This window comes from Jaculus jaculus, chromosome 12, assembly GCF_020740685.1.
Source record: "Jaculus jaculus isolate mJacJac1 chromosome 12, mJacJac1.mat.Y.cur, whole genome shotgun sequence".
Taxonomy (NCBI): Eukaryota; Metazoa; Chordata; class Mammalia; order Rodentia; family Dipodidae; genus Jaculus; species Jaculus jaculus.
The window spans coordinates 91199142-91217170 of record NC_059113.1 but is presented as its reverse complement, the minus strand read 5'-3'; the positions used below and the strand labels follow the sequence as shown (position 1 = coordinate 91217170).

Sequence of the window (18029 nt, the reverse complement as noted above, 5' to 3'; positions counted from 1 at the left end):
TTTATGATTTTTTTATTGATTTAAATGTTTTTTATTTCTCTGTAGGTAGGCTCTCTGAGAACCATAGCACGATTTATGTAGTGTACCTAGAAGGCTTGTTTCTGGAGAAAGGAGCTCATTCCACCATTGATCTCTGAGCTCCAGCTGAGCCATCCGCACGTCAGGTGCCTGGGACATGTCAGAAGTCCTGGGTCTTTACTTCTTCCCTGCCCCGTGCTCAGTCCCCCGCTCAACTGACGGCAGCGTCCGGCCTTAGATTGTTTTTTATGTACTTGACCTTGACATGAGAAATGATCCTGTTTCTTTGTGCTATTCTGTTGTACTCTGCTGGATTTTTCTTTCAGGTTTGTTTTCAGCTAGCTAGCCACAGAGTCTCTTAGCTTTCCATTGTCTCTTATAGTCCCATCCAAGGAGATGCAGCTGAGCTACCGACAGGCTTGGCTTTCCTCCTGGTGGCTTTTGAACACATGTCGGCCACAATGTGTGAGCCCAAAGCTTGCAATTCCAGGTACTTAGGAGCCCGGTTCCTCAGGCAGAGACTTGTTGAAGAGAGCAAGGCTCATCTGTTTCCTGTCCTTTCTTCTTTATTTTAAATCAAGTCACGAGTGTTTAACTATAATGACCTGGTTTGGTCCTAATTGCCCCTCAAAGTCCTTACCTCTAAATATCATAGATTGACTTTTCACCCTTTAAATACCTCACCATAGGGATGAAAATTTCAACTTGTGTTTTGGAGGTTATAAGCCACCTTATCAGTAAACACAGTCACATAGGTTTCCCTGTCTTTCTTTTTATTTTTTTTAATCATTTAAAATATTTTAGTTGAAGTTGAAGAAAGCAATTACCTCACATTTGCTTTGGGATGGAGGAAGCAAGAGCTCACAATGTAGCAGCACCTGTGGAGAAGCCCAGAAACAGGGAGGTACCTAGAGACGCCAGCTGCTTCCCTAGGTCCCTAGGATGGCCAGTGAACAGAACAGGAAGAGCTGAGACAGTCTGAAGACCCTGGTCTCCCCTGTGGGCACACTCTGGAAAAGTTGCCACATCCCATCCCTTTTGCACCTACTGGGAGAACTTCCTTGAAGCAGCCCAAGGAAACGCTATGTAGGAGGGACTCTGTCATACCACACAGCAGACAGGCGCTAACAGAACCCTGATCACGGTGGGTGACAGGTGCGTTCTGTGCATTGCAGGGAGGGGAGATGGTACTGGCCATGAAAGTGCCATTATGATCCTCTGCCAACACTGTGAGGACAGAGAAGCACCTGTTCCCTTTTGTTCCCATTGGTGGCCTAAGGTGTGCTCTCAGAGCACCCCTTGGCGGCCTGGTCACTGGGCTGCGCTCTGCAGCATCTGTTCTCTCCTCCTGGGATCACAGAAGAACTGCAGTTTCCTGGGCAGCAGCTTCACTTCCACAGGCATTGCTGCATACTCTTCGCTGTGGGTGCTGAAAGAGCCGCCCGTTCCCCCGGGAAGCAGCAGAGGGCAGCGACTGGCATGGAGATGCTCAGTGCCAGCAGCTCGCAGCTCGGGGTCTCTCGTCTTCTTATCTCCTATGGTCACGAAATCGCCTTTGCCGACAGTGTCAGGTTCAATGGAAATGTTCACGAAGTCCTCTTTGCTCATCAGATCAAGATGGCTGTTCCCGGGTCATGATGGACAGTTCAATGGTGGACAGCTGTACATCTTTTCAGACCTCTGGACTCATCTCTCGAGAGCACCCAGTAGGAGGCCTGCGTAATATTCTCCTGTACACAGAAGGCCGGGGAGGGGTCTCCTCTGGCTCACTGGGAGGTCTCTCGGTAGATCCAGTGTAGGAGATGGAGGCTTGATGAGTCTGAGGCCACTCCTGAAGAGTGCTGAAAAAGTGAGCTGCTTTGATTTTTAGTGGCCCTAGAAACCAATACTTGCTAACTTTGATGGCAGCATCTCTGAAAGATCCCCATCGGAGGCCAGTCACTGCAAACACAGGTTGTTCCTTTTCGCCCTTGATTTGTAAGACATCCAGTGGAACTGTCTCTCCTTTCACAATGGCAAGTGTGGCATCTGTAATATGTTGGACTTTGTTTCCACTTTCGGCAAAGAGGGTATGACTCAAAGTACTGGTCTGTCCGAGCGGGATAAATCCAATAGGAATCTTACTGAAGGCAGCCTCGTCTGTTCTTCGAAGAACTCCAGTAACAACGTCCTGCAGTGTACCATCTCCTCCAGCAACAATGATCACATCGGTGCTGTCCATCAGTTCCAGGAGGTTTTTGGCTTGTCCCTCATAATCTGTCTTAACAACAGTCACATCCATGCCAGACAAATGTAAAATTGGAGCAGCATTTTTTTTTCAAATAGAGCTCTGGCTTTGCCTTTGCAAGCTGCAGGATTGAGAAAGACAGTCGCTTTCTTGACTTGAGCATTGGGAGGAATGAGTTGGTTGCCAAACACCTGAGTTTCTTGACAGGCTGCTCTCCTTAGCAGGTTATCACAGTGTTTTCCATAGAGCCAATGACCTCCCCATGTCAACAGGCAGAGTCCAGCTGTTGTTTTCTTCCAATGATTTCGAAGAGTTTTAAAGAAAGCCATCTTCTTCTAAAGATTTTCACAGCTGGGCCCGCTCGGTTTCCCTGTCTTTCTGAGGGACACAGCTCAGCAATCATATGCTTGCAAACTTTCTATCTTTATTTACTTATTTATTTATTTATTTTAGTATTTTTGAGGTAGGGTTTCACTCTAGCCCAGGCTGACCTAGAATTCACTATGTAGTCTCAGGGTGGCCTCGAACTCATGGCAATCCTCCTACCTCTGCCTCTCGAGTGCTGGGAGTAAAGGCATGCACCACAACACTCAGCCAAACTTTCTTTTTCATTATTGCTGCACAATAAAAGCTACAAAGTTTGAGGATTTTTTACTTGCCTCACCTTTGTGCATCTGGCTTACATGGGATCTGGTGAGCTGAACATTGTTTTGTAGGCTTCTCAGGCAAGCACCCTAACTACTAAGCCATCTCTCCAGAGCAGAAGATTTTTGATCTAATCAGTCACAGATTTCCCAGTAATTGTGAAAAAAAAATGCAATCAGAATATAAAGGGCTTGCTAGAAAAATGTTCATTAATGTTTTGTGCACTTCATTTTTTTTTCCAGGTAGGATCTCTCTCTAGCCCAGGCTGACATGGAATTCACTATGTAGTCTCAGGCTGGCCTTGAACTCATGGCGATCCTCCTACCTCTGCCTCCTGAGTGCTGGGGTTAATGGTGTGCACCACCACACCCAGCTCACTTCATTTTTTGGTGTGTAGTATGTGTGGTGATGGTGGTGGTGGTGTGTGTATGTGTTCATGTGTATGGTGTACTCAATGTGCATGGTGATGGGGTGATGGTGGTAGTGGTGGGAGTGTGTGTGTGGGGGCACATATGCATGTGTGTGCCCATGTGTGGAGTATGTATGTGTGTGTAGATGCCTGTACCCCATGCATACATGTGTGGAGTATGTATGTGTGTGTAGATGCCTGTACCCCATGCGTACATGTGTGGAGGCCAGAAGAGATTGTCAGATGTCCGCCCCTACTGCTCATCAGGATGTTTTTCTGAGTTAGAGTCTCTCACTAAGTTTGGAGCTGTCACTTTTAGTCAAACTGGTTGGACATCAACCTCCAGTGATTCTCTGGTCTCCATTCCCAATGGGGCAATAGGGCTGCATAGCCACATTCAGCTTTTACATGGGTGTTTGGGACTTGAACTCACATTGCCTCAGAACCTGTCAGTCTCTAATGTTTTCATGGAAAGTGCTCTTACTTGTTGAGCCATCTCCCCAGCCCCCATATTTAAAACATTGCCTTATAAAGCCATTTATTTATTTATTTTGGTTTTTGAGGTAAGGTCTCACTCTAGCCCAGGCTGACCTGAAATTCACTCTGTAGTCTCAGGGTGGCCTCAAACTCACAGTAATCCTCCTATCTCTGCCTCCTGAGTGCTGGGATTAAAGGTGTGCACCACCATGCTCAGCTTAAAGCCTTTTTTTTTTTTAAGTTTAAGTATTTTATGATTGGTATTAAAGAGAGAATCAATACTGTCACATGGAGGTTCTTATTATGTTTTATTTTCACATTAGTTTTGTTGCAGATTTTTCAGTCACTTTGAGTGCTCATGTAAAATATTTGTGATATCTTAATCTTTTTTTCTCAACTGCTGGAAAATCATGACATATTTCAATGTACTTCTGAATTACTTGTGCAGCACAATTAGTTCTGAGTGCATTTATATATCACAGGTTTTTAATTTAGTAGAACATTGTTTTTAACCGCAATGATTGGGAAAAACAAGTGCTTCTGCTTAATGACATTCACAAAGATGTCAGATGCCTTAATGTTGGCAGAATGAATTTGCAATCACTTTATTTTTATTTTATAAGTTTGATGAAGAATCAAGCCATTATTAGTATTTATGCATTGAACAATTGAAATGTCCAATGACACAGATGTGAAACTTGCATAATGAAATCTTTACGATGCTTTGCTTCTGCTAATGGGGCCAACATCAAAAGCGATCAGTCCACTTTTCATACAAAGACAAGGAAAAATGGAATAGAAGAATAGCTTCATCAACAAAGGCGCATTGTAATGTGATTAAAAAATAAGCGACTATTGTTTTGGATAAATTATAATATGAGGTCACTTTACTAATCTCAGAAATCCCAAACATTCTTTGTGTCTTTGCCTTAGTTCTTCATGTCCCACTTTCCTCTACCCATAGAAAATTAATTTATATTTTCAGCTGTTGAGAATTTTTTGAAATTTATTTCCATGGTTTGTTTATTTGTTATTTATTTACTATGTCACTGGAGATGAACTCCAAGGCCTCACGTGTGACAGGTTAAGTGAGTGCTCTATAACTGAAGGGACCTAGATCCTTAGCTCAGCTCTGTGTTTTTAAATATGGAAACTGTTAATTCTTTTAAAATATATTTTATTTTTTACTTTTATTTTTACTAAAGAGAGAGAGAGCACATATGGGCATGACAGGGCCTCTAGCCACTGAGAACAAACTCCAGATGCATGAGCCACTTTATGCATCTGGGTTTATGTGGATACTTGGGAATTGAACCTGGGTCCTTAGGCTTTGAAGGCAAGTACCTTAACCACTGAGCCATTTCTCCAGCCCCCCACAGAAGTGTCTTTATTATTGCTTTTTTTTTTTTTTTTGGCCTTTTTCAAGGAAGGGTCTCACTCTAGCCCAGGATGACTGGAACTCACTCTCTAGCCCCAGGCTGGCCTCAAACTCATAGCAATCCTCCTACCTCAACCTCCCGAGTGCTGGGACTAAAGGCATGCACCTCCACACCTGTTACTTTTGTTCCTGAGATGGAGAACATATTCTCTTGATTGACTTGATGACTCTATTATGTGGCTGGACATGCATTTTACTCTCAAAATGGGATTAGACAGACAGCATATTAGATAACACGGAACCCTATTCTGCTTTCATATTTTTTTCAGCTGAGAATATGTCAGCATCTTATTTCCTTGTCTTTATTTTTTTTTTTTATGAAAGAGAGGGAGAAAGAGAGAATTAGCACTGTAGGGCCTCCAGCCACTGCAATCAAACTCCAGATGTGTGAGCTACCTTGTACGCATATGTGACATTGCGTTTGTCACCTGTTGCATCTCGCTTATGTGGGATCTGGGGAGTCGAACATAGGTCCTTAAGCTTTGCAGGCAAGTGTCCTAACCACTAAGCTATCTCGACAGCCCTTTATTGCCTTTTGTATGAGTTTGTTATTTCCATTCCGCCCCCACAATAATAGTCCCCTTTCCCCCTGTTCACTGAAGTACATACTAGCTAGTTTGCATTCTAGTCATCGGTCTAATTATCTTATAGAGTGAACTGGCAAATAGAAAAAATGGTTAAGCAGGGCGTGGTGGTGCACGACTTTAATCCCAGCACTCGGGAGGCAGAGGTAGGAGGATCGCTGAGAGTTCAAGGCTACTCTGAGATTACAGAGTAAATTCCAGGTCAGCCTGAGCTAGAGTGAGACCCTACCTCAAAAAAAAAAGAAAGAAAAGATGGTTAATCTCTGTATGTTTACTACAGGATCTATGACCATCTCTTTCTTTCAGTGACAACAAACACATTTACTGAAAGAACGGCTACAATCTGAACAGTTGTCAAATCACATTGCACAGCACCATGTTTGGACCATCTCAAACTCTCTTCCCATTACTTCATTACTCATGGACTTACTTTCCCATTTGCTCATTGTGGCACCCTCGTACCCCCAGTAACTCCGTGTACATGGTTATGATGAGAACAGCGTTGCTCGTAGGAGAGAGCCAGCAATCTGACATCACACAGGTAAGTTTGATCTTCCAGCTGTTCAAAATTTGAACTCTAGAGTTTTTGTTAACCCTGTTTCTGCCTTGAGGGTTAGAAAGTGAGACAGTGCCTGACTCTAGGGGTATAGAGAAGACACAATGACTTCTTATAATGTGAACTGATGAAACGAGAGAGTTATAGAAGCTTTGGAACTCCTGGTTTCCATTTCTTTCAATACCTGGCTGCACCCATGTCTTTGGAATACCCTTACAGACTTATTATACATCTTTAAAAATTTATGCTACTCTAATTTGGGTTTTACCACTTATTAACCTAAGAATTCTAACAAGTATATTTCTCAAAGTTGGCTTAGTGGCTAAAGGGCTTGCCTGCAAAGCCAAAGGACCTAGGTTTGATTCCTCAGGACCCATGTAAGCCAGCTGCACAAGGGGGCACATGCATCTGGAGTTCATTTGCAGTGGCTGGAGGCCCTGGCAAACCCCTTCTCTCTCTGACTATCTGCCTATTTCTGTATCTCTCTCTTGCTCTCAAATAAATAAATAAAATAAATAAAAATAATTTTTAAAAAGTTGAATATTTTCAACATTTCTATATATCATTATAAAGGAAAATGAAATACACAGGTAGGTGAGTGGTAACCTAGGTGCAAATCTAGGAGGAAAATTAGTGGAAGTCACTTGCCATAGTCCCTCTACTTGGCTGAGTACCACACACTGGACAGGAAAGTTTCCAGCAGCTTCCATATCACCACCAAATCATAGCAAATCCCTCTGGTGGAAATTTCAGGCAGCTATTCTTTGGCTTCGAGATTTCAAGGGGATGCTTTTAAGTATTTCTGTCTCTGTTGAAATTTTCCTCCTGTTTATGCATTTCTCCTTCTGTGTTTGCTGAGCATACTTATGACTATTGTTTTGAATTCTCTGTCAGGTAAATTAGAGACCGTCTGTTTTGTTACGTTTGGTTTCTGAAGTTTTATCTTGTTTTTCTTTTCTTTGTTTTTTTTTTTTTGCTTAGTTATAGTATCCTTTTTATTCTTTCATTTCTTTTGACCTTTTTTTTTTTTCAGTTGGCATTTGTCAGAGAGATTGTTCAGCAGTTAAATGCCCTTCCTGTGTGAGCATGAGGGCCTGATGGGGTCGAGGCTTCTCTGCGATCTCCAGGACCCATGTAAACACTGGGTGCGGCCATGTGTTCTGGAAACCTCAGTCCAGAGACTGGGGATTCACTGAAGCTCACACAAACACCTAAACACAACATGGCCAGCTCATGCATGGGGTGCCACAAGGGCACATACATGTGACTATACCCAACACACAAGCAGAAACACGTCAAATCTGCCAGTCTTTAAAGATTGGCCTTTTATGGGCAAAGACTTCTGTAGTTCAGTCCAGCTAGGTATTGGGGGAGCCTGAACCCTTTTCTTTAGCTTCTTATGGGCTTATGTTTGTAAGATTTCACTTGGAAGGATTTGCCTTTTTATTCATTCATTCATTCATTCAGTATGCATGTATGTATTTTCCAGAGTGTAATTCCTTGCTCCTCCTGGTGTCTTTGTGCTATATGGTGGGCTTCCTGAGCACCATCATACCCCCAAACTCTTTTTGGATGCTTTTCTCTATTTGTTATTTTATTTATTTATTTTTTTTATTTATTTAGAAAGAGAGAGAGAGAACGGGCATGTCAGGGCCTTCAGCCACTGCAAACGAACTCCAAACACATGTGCCCCCTTGTGCATCTGGCTTATGTGGGTCCTGGGGAAATCGAACCTGGGTCCTTTGGCTTTGCAGGCAAATGCCCTAACCACTAAGCCATTCCTCCAGTCCTGGACGCTTTTCTCAATCGTCTCCAGTAATCTAGAATATTCTGTTCCCCAGACTGGTGCTGATGAGAGGTAAGAGAAACTTTAAGAGGTGGGGCCTTGCAGAAGAGGCTTTAGCCATGCTACTGTATTAAGTTTGGAGCCTCTTTTCTTGTTGCTGTGACACAATACCTGGTAAAAAAAGCCACCTAAGAAAGACAGGGTTTGCCTTGGCTCACAGTTTGAGGGTCCAGTCTAAAATGGTAGGCAATGTGAGGCAGCCCTGTCTGTGGTAACAGGAGTATGGCCGCAGAGCATCCACAGTCAGGAAGAGGGCAGTAATGCATGCTCACCCTCCACTTACTCTCCCTCTCCCCTTTTTATTTAGTCCCAGACTCCAGTGTCTAAAATGATGCCATCCTCATCCAGGTGGTTCTTCTTTCCTTAGTTAAGACTTTATGGAAGCGTCTTCACAGGATGCTAAGAGGTGTGTCCCTCAGGAGAGTCTCAACCCTGTGAGGTTGGTGAGGATGCTTAGCCATCACAACAGTTGTGCTTGCAATGGGGATTATGGGACACTTGTCTCTCTTCCTTTTTCTTAGCCCCTCGCCACCAGGGGAAGAGACTTGACTTCCCCATGAGTTGATCTACGTAGGGTCCAGCTCACCACAGGCTCCGGTGCACATTCATAGTGCCAATTGACTGTGGATGGAAGCCTCAAAAACTGTGAGCCGAATAAACCTCCTGTCCTTGTAAGTTTACCAACTAGTGTATTTGTTTTCTTTGGTAATGATGGAAACCTGACCAGCACAAAGTCTACCTTAAGACGTTGAGTATACTTTCGAGCCCAGTTCCGTGTCAAATTCAAAGCTCTTCCTACCTGTCATCCGGTCCCAGAGAGGTTGTGTCTGCAGACTAGCGACAAAAGCCAGTGCAAGCCCTGCTATTTCATCCTCCACTTCAATTATTCTGCCCCCACCCCGTTCTTCCAGCTGCTGCCCCTTGCTTCCTCAGAGTTGGCCTGAGATTCAGGGACTCTAGAGGAGAGGGGCAAAAGCCCACAACTTAGCCACTGTTGCCACCGGTACCTATGTAGACCCTGGGCAGCACTGCAGGAGCGCATTCTTTGGTGCATTTCAGGGACTTCTTTGCCACCCAGGAACACATCTGGCCTTTTTTTTTTCTTTTCGAGGTACAGTCTCACTCTAGCTCAGGCTGACCTGGAATTCACTATGTAGTCTCAGGATGGCCTCGAATTCATGGCAATCCTCCTATCTCTGCCTCCCGAGTGCTGGGATTAAAGGCATGGGCCACCTCGCCCTGCCACATCTGGCATTTTTAATAATGGTGTCCTGAGATTTCTCCACCATAGGACACCTAGTCACTCAGAGAAGTATATTCATGCTCTTCTCCTTCAGGTGCATTTGATCTGCATGAACAGAGCTCTTGGAGATGCTTCTCAATTAGATTGAAGTGGTGAAATGGAGGAGAAAGGCTCAGAACTCTCCTCCAGTTAGTTGACAGCTCACATATCAGGTCAATTCCCTAGTACGCTGACTTCCTTTATCACGGATTTTTTTTCATTAAATAAGCTGGAGATGGGCAAGGGGAGAGTGAAAGGACCAGGGCTGATTTTTATTTCATTTAACAAGCCCCAAAGCGGATATTTGGCAGTTCCTTGGTTATTCTCTTTAAAGTGGAATTTCTTTGAACATTTATCCAAAAATTCCCAGATCATAAGAAAATGTAATATAAAAACCCCTCTGTTTTCTAAGTCTTCTATTTCTTGATATAATTCTAAAGCATTTTAAAGAAAATTATACATCACCAGTATTTTTGACTCATAGTCATGCTGCATAATTATTTAGTAGATTTAGTCTATTTTGGGTTCAGCTCTTCACAATTGGTCCCTAATAGCCATGACATAAAAGAACTTGCACTTTTGCTGAGATAAGAATTTGGAGCTGAGCGAGCCTGGGTAGAGTCCAGCTCTTTTTAATCTCACTGTGGCTGTGTTCTTCTCTACTTGTCCACAGCCGCTTTGTAAGTGATGAAATGGGTTTCTTTGAGCAAAATGGCTATTAAGTGAGAGAGAAGTTTGCACAGGTCAAAAGGGCAACTAAACTGCCAGGTGAGGACGTTCTGGCATGTCGATGACTTCTTTCTAAGGTGTGAGCTGTACTAATATTTTGGCATTTATCATTTTGGAAGTTTATGAACACCTTCACTCCATCAGCCAGACCAAAAGTCAGTGCTCATCTATGTCATATATTCATCTATTGTATTTCTGTAAAAGTCTCTCTTACATTTTTTGTTACAAGTTCCTTGGAGTTGTATTGGTGTGCATTCCTTCTTTTTTATTTGTTGGTAATAGTGAAAGATGTGTCTACAACTTTTTTCTTTTCAATTTTTTTATTAACAACTTCCATGATTATTAAAAATATCCCATAAAATGCCTTCCCTCCCCCCCACCTTGCCCTTTGAAGCTCCATTCTCCATCATATCCCCTCCCCATCTCAATTAGTCTCTTTTTTATTTTGATGTCATAACCTTTTCTTCCTATCATGATGGTCTTGTGTAGGTTGTGTCAGGTGCTGTGAGATCATGGTTATCCAGGCCATTTTGTGTCTGGGGGGAGCACGTTGTAAGGAGTCCTACCCTTCCTTTGGCTCTTACATTCTTTCCGCCACCTCTTCTGCAACAGACCCTGAGCCTTGGAGGGTGTGATAGAGATATTGCCATGCTGATCACTCCTTCCAGCACTATGATGCCTTCTGAGTCATCCCAAGGTCACTGCCATCTGAAAAGAGAAGATTCTCTACCAAAAGTGAGAGTAGCATTAGTATAAGGGTATGAACAGTAAGAGAAGTGCTTACTGAGCAGTTGGATGAGCATAGTATATACATTTAGCCAGGCAGCAGCAATGTCTACAACTTTTCTTAATGATCAGTTCTCAGTTTATTTTATTTATTACTGTGTACATTTCTCATGAAAGTGTATCACCAGATACCGGCTTCTCCTTGTTTCCTTCAAATCTCTTTTCACATGTCTCCTGTTGAGATAAACCTTCCATGACTAACTTTTAGCCTAAGATAACAAATCTTATCCACCCATTTTGCTTGGTAAATCTTTTTAAAAATATTTTTATTTATTGGCAAACAAGAGACAGGGAGAATGGGTGCACCAGGGAGGGCCCCTAGCCACTGAAAATGAACTACAGTTATATGTGGCACTTTGTGCATCTGGCTTTATATGGGTATGGGGGAATTGAACTCAGGTCTTTAGGCTTTTCAGACAAGAGTCTTAACTGCAGATCCATCTCTCCAGTCCTTTCTAAATCTTTTTTTTTTGGGGGGAGCCCAATAGACTTGACTTCTTTTATGAGAGAGCAAGAGAAAATGAGAGAGAGAGAGAGAGAGAAAGAGAGAGAAATAGAGGGAGAGGGAGAGAGAGAGAGAGAATTGGTGTGCCAGGGCCTCTAGCCATTGTAATTGAACATCAGATACTTGTACCACCTAGTGGGCATGTGCAACCTTGTGCTTGCCTCACCTTTGTGATCTGGCTTTTGTGGGATCTGGCCAGTCAAACATGGGTCCTTAGGTTTTTCAGGCAAGTGCCTTCACCACTAAGAAATCTCTCCAGCCCCCTTTCTAAATCTTAATCATGCTTTTCTTTATAGAGTTGGTCTCTGATTTAAACATTATATAATTTTTGTTTATGTGCTTGCTTATTTTTATGTTTATTTGCTTATTAAAATGTAAGTTCCGGGCTGGAGAGATGGCTTAGCGGTTAAGCGCTTGCCTGTGAAGCCTAAGACCCCAGTTTGAGGCTCAATTCCCCAGGTCCCATGTTAGCCAGATGCACAAGGGGGCGCATGCGTCTGGAGTTCGTTTGCAGAGGCTGGAAGCCTTGGCGCGCCCATTCTCTCTCTCTCCCTCTATCTGTCTTTCTCTCTGTGTCTGTCGCTCTCAAATAAATAAATAAAAAAAAAATTAAAAAAAAAAAGTAAGTTCCTTATATCCCCAGTGCCTAGAATTTAATTGGCTTTGCCACAAGTATGAGTTGAATAAATGATTGAATGGTGTGAGTGATTAAACATATTCTATTTTTTTTCCTAGGGCTTTTCTTCTCTTTTGAATTTTAAGTTCATTTGATTCCATTTTTATTTAAGAGAGATAAAGAGGCAGATAGAAAGAATGGGCATGCCAGGGCATCCAGCCACTGTGAGCGAACTCCAGATGCATGTGCCACCTTGTGCATCTGGCTTATGTGAGTATTGGGGTGTTGGGGTCCTTAGGCTCTGCAGGCAAGCACCTTAACTGCTAAGCCACCTCTTCAGCCTCTGATTGTATTATCTTATTTGGGTATAAAATAATTATCATGTTTCTCTCCAAATTCTGGGGTTTTTGTTATTGCTAAATTCTGGTATTAGGCTGGGTTGAAAGATAAGCTTGATTTTTTTTCCTAAAAGTAATCTATTGTCTGCTTGAATTTTTTGCTAAGTCTGATATTAGAATTAAAAACATTTATATTTAATCCATCTACTTTATAAAAATTTTGGCTAGAATTTGAAAAACTTTTGTGATCTATAAAATCAATTCTTTAGTCTTTTTCCAAATTAGTTTCTTTGTGGGTGACCTTTTGTTAATTGCTCTTCTATTCTTCTGATTTCTTTTCATTGTTGGTGATTATTGATATGTTGAATGTTCTCTTTCACATCACTTTCTTAGAGAATTTTTCTAGGCTGTTATTAATTTTTTCTGTTCTTTACAATGGCCAGTGAACAGTTCAATTATTCATAAACTTACCGTGCTCTTTTATTTATTTGAGAGGGAGAGAGACAGATAGAGAGAGAATGGGTGTGTGAGGGCCTTCAGACACTGCAAACTCCAGACATATGCACCACCTTGTGCATCTGGCTTATGTGGGACCTGGGGAATCTAACATGGGGCTTAGGCTTTGCAGGTAAGTGCTTAACTACTAAGCCTTCTCTTCAGCCCTACTGTACTTTTGAATGTTTTTCTGTATTTTTATTTTTCTCTGCCAGCTCGATTTTCATCTTGGGTTATCTTTTCATCTGACTCCATATATTTCATTGAGCCATAAACACCAGAAAGAATATAAACTTGAGGTTGGAGAGATGACTCAGTGGTTAAAGGCACTTGCTTGCAAAGCCTGTTCACCCAGGTTTGATTCCCTAGTACCTAAGTTAAGCAGACTCTCAAAGTGGCTGTGTATTTGGAATTCTTTTTCCATGTGTATGTGTCTCAAGTTCTCTTGCAAGAGGGCCTCACATGTCCCTTTTCTCTCTCTCTCTCTTCCTCTCTAAATAAATAAATAAAATGTTTAAAAAATTCAGTGAGCTCCTTTAAAAAAAGAATATAAACTTTATTTTATTTCTTGGATAAATATCAAGAGGCAGGTATTTCTGTTTATTTTTAGGGCACTAGATAAGTTATTTCTTGTATATCGTAGAGGGGTTTCTATTTTAAATGTTCCCCCCTTCTTTCTTAAACTTAAAAGAGAAATTATTTCTCTGGGCTTGTTATTTGTCAAGTAATATGATAGCTTTTTAAGTTTATATATTATCTCTACCTTTATTGCTGGAATTCCCTTATCAGCTCTTAAGCTGGCAACCAATGTCAAGAGCACCACTTCCAGGAAACAGCTTTACAATGGCTTCGTTACATACAGTAAGAAATTTCTTCTGCATCACTTCTGTTTGACTCTTAAAGCACGAGGAAGTTGGTTCATTTGTGGGTAGTTTGAAAATTGGGTAATATGTCCATAACCAGAACAACCTCTGAGAGGACACTGTACTCTGCTCTTATTGGTGGATGAATTTACCACCAAGCAGCAGTGCACCATTTTCTGTGACGAACTTATGCAGTACAAGTGGCTGCTGTGTGGATGGGTGAGAAGAGAAGTTAAGATGATTGTGATAGGGTGACCTGCACCATCAAATACCTAGCTAGTACGTCCCAGGCTTTTAAAATACTTTCCATGAAGCTGGGTCTTTTCTCAGAAGTGTTGTCAATGATTATTTTGTACCTCAATGGAAGCTACAATTAGGGGAATCCAATTTATCAATAATACACTTTTTCATATCTCTTTCTATTGCTTTTACAATTCTCATTATTTTTCTCCTTTTTATTTATATGTTTTAAAAGTTTTTATGAGAGAGAGAGAGAGAGAGAGAGAGAGAGAGAGAGAGAATTGACGCACCAGGGCCTCCAGCCACTATGATTGAACTCCAGATGCATGTGCCATCTTGTGTGCATGTGCAACCTTGGTACACTTGCATCACCTTGTGTGGCTAGCTTATGTGGGATCTGGAGAGTCAAACATGAGTCCTTAGGCTCTATAGGCAAGTGTCTTAACCACTAAGCCATCTCTCCAGACCTTCTGTCTCTATTTTTATTGGAAGATTAAGGCAGTGTTAGTTTTAGTCAACGGGCATCACCATGACCTACATGTTCTGGCATTATATTCTAATGTTGGTTTAAACCTCTTTATGCTTTTGGGGAAAGCAGTTCTTTTTTGTACTAAGTGAAAAATGAGTAGATATGAACTTCATGCTCAGAACCATGCTGAACTGTCATCCCCAAAGGTGTTTAATTGCCTGTAGGAAAGACTTGTTTTGTTTGAAATTCCTCTGATTGCTCATGAAAATGCATGCATGTTGATTTTGTATCTCACTCTGAGTGGTGAGATTGTAAGAGGCTATGCTGGAGAACTTGTGTGAGAACTAAATAATGCATGGGAATGGTCACCAAGAGTGTCTTTCAACAAATATACCTACAAGAAAAAAATGCAGCAAAAGCTCCTGAAAAACATGAGCATTTAAAGTAGCTTAATACACATTCATTATCTACTTCAAATGTTAAAATGCGTATCTCATGGCAATCTTCAGGAAGAGCCTTTTTACAAGGTTCACAGAAGGATCACCTGGCTTGGGATATTATCTCATCAGACAAGTTCTATTTAGCATTTTTCAGATGTGAATTACACTTTTTTAAAGCTTTGGGCTATCACTTTATGGAACGGCTTGTTCTTTTTAAAAATATTTTCATTTATTTGTGAGGAGAAAGAGAGAGAGAGAGGGAGACAAAGAGAGAGAGAGGGAGAGAAAAGAAGAAGAAGGAGGAGGAGGAGGAGGAGAAGAAAAAGAGAGAGAGATTGAGAAATGAGAATGAGTGCTCCGAGGCCTCCTGTCACCAGAAATGAACTCAAACTTCAGACACATGTGCCACTTTGTGCGCTGGGTACTGGGCTGTTAGACTTTGCAAGCCAGTCTTTCAACTGCGGAGCCATGTTCCCAGACTGAACTGGCTCTTATTTTAGAAGGAAATATAGAGGTGTCCTCACCTGCCTAGTTCTACTTCACTCTTCATTGTGGTTTTATTTCTCACAGCTCCTGATTAATCTCTGGCAAGTGCCTTGTTCACTATTTCTGACTACCTGCCTGGCTTTTGAGCTCCATTTCCAACTTGGTTGTCCATTTTCAGCTTTGTTAGTCACTTCATGCAGCCCATACCTTAAGCTGACTGAATTAAATTCTCCTCTTATGATTCCCAGTGCTGAAAGTTTTAACATGATAACATGCTTGGCAAATTTACATTCATGTACATATATGTGATTAGGTATTGACTTTGAATATAAGTTGTATTTAAGATGGGGCCTCACTACGTAGTGCAGGCTGGCCTTAAAAGCATAATCCTGATTCAGCTTCCTGAATGCTCAGGTTATGGGCATGTGTCTGTCACCACCCCTGGGCAACTTCCCAGCCTGGCTTAGAACCCATGATCACACAGCTATACACCTCCATTTCAATATAGGGATAATTAAAGAATATTTTAAAAAATATATTTACTTATTTATTTGAGGTGGCGAAAGAGAATGGGTGCACCAGGGCCTCTAGTCACTGCAAATGAACTTCAGATGCATGTGACACCATGTGCATTTGGCTTACATGGGTCCTTTAGGCTTTGCAAGCATGTGCCTTAACCACTAAACCACCTGTCCAGACCTGATATTTTATAGCTCTTATTAATCTTGGTCTTTTTGGAAGCTCTTTGTGTTTAATTTTGACCTGCTAGCTACTTTTTGTTGGATCATTGTTTTAGCTACTATAACATTATTTTTGCTTTAGTTTATCTTTCACTTTGTTTTTGCTTAGCGTTCCATTTTATTTTCTCAACAATTATGCTATCTTGTCATCTTAGCTGTTCCAGCTATTGTGATTTTATGCATTTAAGTTGATCAGTCATCAATCTCTTAGCTTTATCAATAATGAATGATGGTTTTTTTTAAGACGCACCTTGTCCACTAAAAGGTTGTTGAGAGGTGTCATTCCTGGGGGTAACTTCAAAGATGATGTTTCCATAGAACTCATGACACCTGAAGGGCATTGACAGTTGTTAACTGAGGAGGGTGAAAACCTTTCGTGGTAGAGAGCACGTATAGCCAGGTCACAAACTACTTACCTCAGGCCACAGTAATAACACCGAGTTTAATATTTACTTTTTATAGAGAAGTGATAACAGCTCCTCATCTTTTAAAGTTCTGTGTTAGCATGTAATGATACATACCGGGAAAATATCAATCCATATATTTCCTCCCTAGTTAATAGGGTGGTCAAAAAAAAGTCATTATAGCTCAAAGCTCCAAGGGCAGCTAGTAAATGAAACATAATATTAGATTTATAGAAAATTTCCAGGCCTGCTTTCTGTGTTCAGTAAAATGTTTCACTGAGCAGCGTAGAAAGTAGATCAATAAGGATCATGAAATGTAGCATGAGGTAGAATATATATATTTAAACCTTTTCCCTACATGTGGTTTACTTGCTGATTAATATGGTCTTCAGCTGCCACAGAATGAAACCAAGAAGAAATGCTCTAGTTTGAATTGCTATCTGTAATTTCTTTGAAAAAAAATTAGTTTGCCTTTTATTTCAGAATTGATTAAGGTGTCTACACATAGCCACAGTCTCATTTTCCTGAGACAGCAAATAAAGTCACAAAATAAACCCACTGAGTTATCAGACAGCTTAGCCTCTGCCAAGCAGTTTGGCTGAAACCTTCACCTTCTTTAAGCAGCTAAAATCCTTGTAATTTTAAACCCAAGATTAAAAAAAAAAAAAAAATGGAACTCTTCCTACAGTATGAATCTTCTTGATTTCCCCCCATTATCTTTGCTCAGGAACACTATAGAGTTTGTATGATAACCCTGGGGCATGGTCAGATAAAACCTTTCAATCAGGGCCTGATCCTTGTTCTATAATAAAAGCTGGTCCTGCAATCAACTCATGTCCAGAAGATCATTGCATTAGCATAATAACCGATGATCTTTTTGTCCCATTTTCAACATAATGGTTTTAAATTTAATATATTCAACTCCTCATCTCATTAGGGGCTGTTAATACAACAAAGGTGTTTGGGGAGCATAATTAAACTGTGCTTTAATCATAACATACTGTAATCCATGCAGTGAGGGGTTGGGCATGTTAAGTGATTCCAGGAGCAAGAAGAGAAATGCACAAGACCGTTCTTATAAATTCTTATAAATTTAGAAATCTTTTCCCCCCCCTTTTGACAAAGAAATCTTGATTAACTTCCTAAATTCTAAAAGAAAGCTTTGTAGTTCCAGGCCGCAGGGGGCTCAGCTTTATTTGGATCCTGATATTGGTACGTTTTGTTTGGCTTTTTCTGTCGGTCCCTGTCTTATTTCTTAGGTCACTGGTGTGACTGATTTCAGTAGCTTCAGGCTCACAGGAGTTCCTGTGTGTATGTGTCTGTTCATTCGACTTCCCTACCTACGTATTTACATACCCTTCTGTTTCACAGTTTTCGTGATTGGACCCAGGGCTTCCTGTGTACACTGGGCTAACACTCTGTAAGGCGCTGTATCC

The 18029-nt window shown here is 41.4% G+C and overlaps 1 pseudogene; it reads right to left on the bottom strand.

The window, feature by feature from the left end:
* Nucleotides 1-1253: 1253 nt before the first annotated feature.
* LOC101598770 lies at nt 1254-2599 on the bottom strand (annotated as a pseudogene).
* Between the last annotated feature and the right edge of the window lie 15430 nt (nt 2600-18029).